The sequence below is a fragment of the Saccopteryx bilineata genome, chromosome 2 (assembly GCF_036850765.1).
Source record: "Saccopteryx bilineata isolate mSacBil1 chromosome 2, mSacBil1_pri_phased_curated, whole genome shotgun sequence".
NCBI classification, from domain to species: Eukaryota; Metazoa; Chordata; class Mammalia; order Chiroptera; family Emballonuridae; genus Saccopteryx; species Saccopteryx bilineata.
In genome coordinates, this window is record NC_089491.1 from 60,996,130 (window position 1) to 61,001,571 (window position 5,442).

Genomic DNA, 5,442 nt, shown 5'->3' on the forward strand with positions numbered 1-5,442 from the left:
ACCGTTTGGCTGGGGACCACTAGACACTGCGGGAGGATCAAAGCATTCTTGCAGGGCCAAAGAGCCCAGGGTTGCAGTTTTGTTAGCCTGGCCTCACCTCGCCAATAAATTTTCTGTGAAGAAAGGGGCAGGAGTGGAGGGCTAAGGGGGGCTTGGTGGCCAAAAGTAAGGGATGGGAGTTTCATGCACCTGTGCTCCTGCTGCCAATTTAAATCACGGTGAAGCAAGTGACATTTCCCCCTTGCTTGACCCCTTCTACCTGCTCATCTCCCTCCTTTAGAACATCTGCTTGCTCTCTGGGGTCAGCATTTTCAAAGAGAATATATTTCCTGTGGGCTCTTCAAGTTTATGTAGCATTTTGTTATAAGGGGTGTGTCCTCAAGCTGGGCTTTCTTTCTCCCTGTCCTCTCTTTCTCCTCCCCACATACCTCCTTGGAGAAAACTTCACATGAGCTTTTCCATTTTCTCACCCTGTGTAGAAATATTAAAAATATATATGGGGAAGAACATTAAAGGTGATTTGGTTCAGTATCAAGTCTTCCATTTTGCCAGTCGAAGCCTAAAGAAGTGATGGTGAGTAAAATGGCTCAAGATCAAAGATTACTTTAGTTGGCAAAACCAGGAATAGAATCCCTAGAGGTCTACTACCTTTTTTTCACCACTTATTTCATAGACGGAAAGAATCCCAGAACTGTCTTAGGCAGGTCAAGTACTTTTAGAGGTGTCTGTGTTTTTGCCAGTTGGCTTCAAGACATGGGATCACACTTCAGTCACTTGGATATATGGACAGTCACTTGCTATCCATATGAAAGCAAAGACTGAACCAAGTACAGTTTGATCCTCTTTTTATCAACTCCCTCACCACCCCCAATCCATCAGGACAGACACTATGGAGCATCTACGCTGTGCAAGTCATTCTGATGAAATCTTCCCCAGGCTAGGAGAAAGTTTGAGCATAGGAATCCCTCTTGTCAGCAAGGACAGACACTCCAGAGAGATTTCCCAGAGATAACAGCAAAGAAAATATTTTGGCCCTTCCTAAAGTCTAAACTCAGACCCCAAAGGTTGCTTATTACATAGGACGAGGCTGGAAGGCCTATTTAAGCAGGCTGGTGAATTTCATTATTTTTTTTTTTCTGCTTAAAATCCAGCCAGGATGGACCTAATCTAGAAGCCACAGGATCATGAGACCTTTATGACTTGTCAGAACCCTTTGTACTCTCCAGAACTGCTTCTTTTGTGAAACTCTTCCATGTTCCAGTCTTTTACTAGCTGACAGATTTTTTATTTTTCACATTATTGACTAGGGTTTTGTCTAGACAGGATCAATCCCACAAGTATGGAGGAGCAGAAATGTCACCAACAGGTCGAAATCAACACCAGAGTTTGTTTCTAATCCCTCCTCCCTTTGGACTTTCTCTGTGCACTTGATCTTGTTACCTGAGCCATGAGTGGATAAAAATGGAGCTAAAATTTGTTCAAGTGGTTAATGTTTGAGAGAGAATTTAGAAATCACCGAATTTTACTCCTTACTTTATAATCAGGGAATCTGCGGCCCAGAAAGATAAAAAGATTTGCCCAGTGGCTCCTACTCACAGTGCCTGTGCCATCAATGCTTTGCTAACCGCTTTCCTCTCTTGATTCCTCTTTGCTTGGTAGCTGGACTGTTGGGAAACTGTGGAGAGGGATTTCAGTGAGGATAAAACATTAAACCTCAATATTGGATGGGAGTAGGGGTGGACAGTTCTCAGGGTTAAGGGTTTGCTGTTTTGGTTAATCATGAAGTCTCCTAGGGGCTAAAGCAGGAGTCCCATGTGTGTGCCAGCCTCCTGATGTCACAAACCACATGCCCTCTGATGGCTGCCTTCCACAGCAAGGACAGTACCCCTGGGGTGGAACCCAGGCCCCATTACAACCCTGATGACTCTCCCCTGATGACCATTTGGAATGGGTACTGAGAAGTCAAGGAGGCCTCTGGTTGCCTCATCTCCTAGATGCCTCCCGACCCCCAAGTGAATTGAGCTCCTTTTCCCAGATGGAAGATGGAAGTTATCTGATGGTTGGGGTAGGTGGGCCAGCAGATCCTTCCACATGCATTGCAGAATTGCTTCACAGTCTGGGCATCCCCCTCGAGATCCCGTTGCAAAGGGCACTTAAAAAATTGTATAAAGGAATTGAGTTGAAGGGCCCTAGAGTCACTGTGGCCCCTTTGGCCCTGCGCGGCCACTACTTATCCCAGGAATGATCTAAGCCTGTTTTCTTCTCTATTTGTGAAACGAGGGGCACACACTAAGCGCACCCCGTTAGGTCTTAAATGCCTGTGATTTAAACCCTGCTTTCCACCAAAGAGGGATGAGAGCCCAGATCGCATTGTCCTTTTCAGCTTTTTTTTTTTTTTTTTGACATACAGAGCAAAAAAAAGGAGAATTCTAACAGCCTAGAGAACAGTTATCTCTCACAAGCTGCCCCTCCACCAATTGCTTGTGACAGGTCGTATATTTCATTACGCAAAGCAAATTGGGAAATCATATCTATGCAATCCCATCTGGGATTATTTATTTCGCCGCGTCCACCGCTGGTCAAAATTATGAGACAATACAATGTTAGGAGCAGCTTTCCGTGAGAGGAGGTGGATTCGAGGTCAGCTCTGGGAAACCAGAGCCATAATCGGGCCAGAGCAAAGCATGTCTGCAGAGCTGTCTACAGGTTCCCCAAATCACTCACCATACCATGCTGTGCAGCAGGTTGGGTTAGCATGCGACTCTGGCTGGTGGTGGAGGGCAGGGTTCACCCAGGCAGCCTCATTTTGAAGGTTGGGAAGCTGGTAATCTGGCCTCGAATTTCCCTCAGCCTCAGCGTCTCTGCTGGTCAATTCACTGGATTAAAAGGATAACAGAACATATAAATAACAGCTTACAAGCACTGAATGTCCAGCAGGGGCTTTCACTGTGCCATGGGTCTGTCTTCAAGCATCATGTCTTTTCAGGTTAATTCTCCTTAGTAAAGTGAAACACAAAGGGAGGGTAAAGAGTCGCCTAGCTATACAGAGGCAAGGAGCAGCAAATCCGGCATTTTAACCCCTGTCTGTCCGATCAGGAAACCAGGCTCTCCGCCTCCAAGCCGGATTGCCTGTGCAGAACCCAGGCCCCGAGGAACCGCCCAGGGCCGCTCAACTTCAGGGACCCAGAGCTCAATGAATGGGGCGAGAGGAGGCTGGAAGACGAGGCCAGGCCCCGAGCCAGACCTCAGACGGCATTGTTAGGCAGCACTGAGGCAGCAGCACCCGCAGAATGGCAAAGGGTCTGACCGCCCCAATTCGCAGCAAGGAATTCGATGGGCCAGCAGGAGCCAATTGAAACACAGCCCCCCCCCCCCCCCCCCCGCGCTTTTTAGTAGGATTTGTATTTAAAAAGAAGACCATCCTTATCAAGAAAGAGAAGAGCAGAAAAAAACCCTTCCCTTCCTTTTTGGCTTTGTTTTTCAGGTTCCCTGGCTTGACTCGCTGAATGCGAGTTTAGCTGCACAGGGAGGGGAAAGAAGGGGTGCGGGTGGGTGAGAGAGATTTGAGGGGCAAGGGAGAGGGAAGTACAGGGAGATGGGGGCCTCCAAGCACCAGCTAAGAGAAAACAAACCCCGCGGGGCCACCCCCTGAAGCCTGACGGGCAGCGACAGATACCGGTGGCCCCACTGCTTTGTAATTGGCAAGAGTGGCTCCGAATTGCACTTCCTAAATTGGTGTCGGTTTACATGCCAAAAGCATTTGTTTCTTCATCTAACAGGGTTTTAGCCAAGGCCTGACCCCTTTCAAGAGAGGAACCCCCGGAAAGGATCTGAAGTGCTTGCGCCCTAGTCCAGGCAGTGAGGCACGTGGCTGGGTCCTCCCGGAACTGCACGCCTACCCCTCAGGGATAAATAATTTTTGTTTTGTTTTTACAGAGAGTCAGAGAGAGGGATAGATAAGGACAGACAGACAGGAACGGAGAGATGAGAAGCATCAATCATTAGTTTTTCGTTGCGCATTGTGGCACCTTAGTTGTTCATTGATTGCTTTCTCATATGTGCCTTTACCGTGGGGCTACAGCAGACCGAGTAATCCCTTGCTCGACCCAGCGACCTTGGGCCCAAGCTGGTAGCTTTTCCTCAAACCAGATGAGCCCGCGCTCAAGCTGGTGACCTGAGGGTCTCGAACCTGGGTCTTTGGCATCCTAGTCAGACGCTCTATCCACTGCTCCAAGGCCTGGTTAGGTGCCTCAGGAATAAATAAACGTTTATTGAGCTCACACCAGGTTAAGACTCTCTCTCTTCATTTTTACTGTCTTCACAACTGCTAGGCTAGTGAAGACCCCTCGTCTCATTTTGCACCTGAGGCGACTGAGGTGCAGAAGAATAATCGACCCAGGCCTTCTGACTCTTACTGACTCTTAATCTACTAACCAGTTTGTGCAACTTTAGATTCCTTTTTAATTTCCCCAGAAAATGCAGGTAACGTCACATTTAATATCGAAGTTCCTCATACTTTTTAAGATCAAACTTCTTTCCCTCCATCCCCCTTGCACACCACCTTACCTCTCAGCAACTGGTGGGCTCGGGGTTCACTGGGAGCTTTCAGTGCTGACCCGGAATGAATTGCTATTCAACTGGAACGCGAATACAGCTGCACACCCCAAGTACAGCAGATAGGGTGCAGGGAGAGTAGGAGAGGGGGGGGAGAGGATGGACACATGGAGATGGCAGGGAAGTTTGATGTAAGCAGTGGGACTGTTGCATAGTTGTTGTTGGTTTTTTTTTGCTAGGGGTGAAGGGAGCATGCTGGGAGGAAAATGACCTGGGGCCACCCATTCGGAACCCCTCGGGCCCAATCCCTCCAGGAAGCTTGCGGGAGCCACCCCCCCCCCCCCCCCCCCCCCCCCCCCCCCCCGCACACACACACAGGATACTGCTCCGCGAAGCAGCCAGGCTCTGATCCACGTTCTGAGGGCCTTGCTTCCTCCGTTCGTTCCCCAGAGCCGGCCTCACCGTCTTCGAGCCCCTCCCCCCCTTCTCCTGTCTTGGCTTCAGCTCGTGTAGTTTACTGTACACAAATCTCACTTGTTTTCTCCTTATATAGCAGCTTTTATTCGAACTAGTTCAAGGGCTTTCCATCTGGTTTATTTTAGTAAACAACCCCGCATGCCCTGCCCTTTTCCCCTCCAGCTCCTTCCTGGCCCCCCTTCTTCCCAATCTAGTTACCCCAAATTAACAAATTACTTTCTAGATTTTGCTTCTTAATATTCATAATAACTGGTAAAAGGCTAAGAATTTCTGCCCTCCACCACCCGTCAAGCAATTAATAAAGCCCAGGCAGTCAACCGGAGTTTACACAGCCCACCTGGAGGTGGGTGGATCGGTGGGTTGTAGATTGCATATACTTGGTGGAGCTTGTTTGCAAAGGCAGAAATGTAG

At 48.6% G+C, this 5,442-nt stretch overlaps 1 long non-coding RNA gene across 1 annotated transcript; it reads right to left on the reverse strand.

Annotated features, from left to right (window-relative positions):
• Window positions 1–307: 307 nt before the first annotated feature.
• LOC136322854 (uncharacterized) lies at window positions 308–4,700 on the reverse strand. Its single transcript, XR_010728869.1, has 4 exons — window positions 4,567–4,700; window positions 2,725–2,876; window positions 1,597–1,675; window positions 308–471 (listed from the first exon to the last, which is right to left on the reverse strand). It is a non-coding gene; the product is annotated as an uncharacterized lncRNA (long non-coding RNA).
• Window positions 4,701–5,442: the final 742 nt, after the last annotated feature.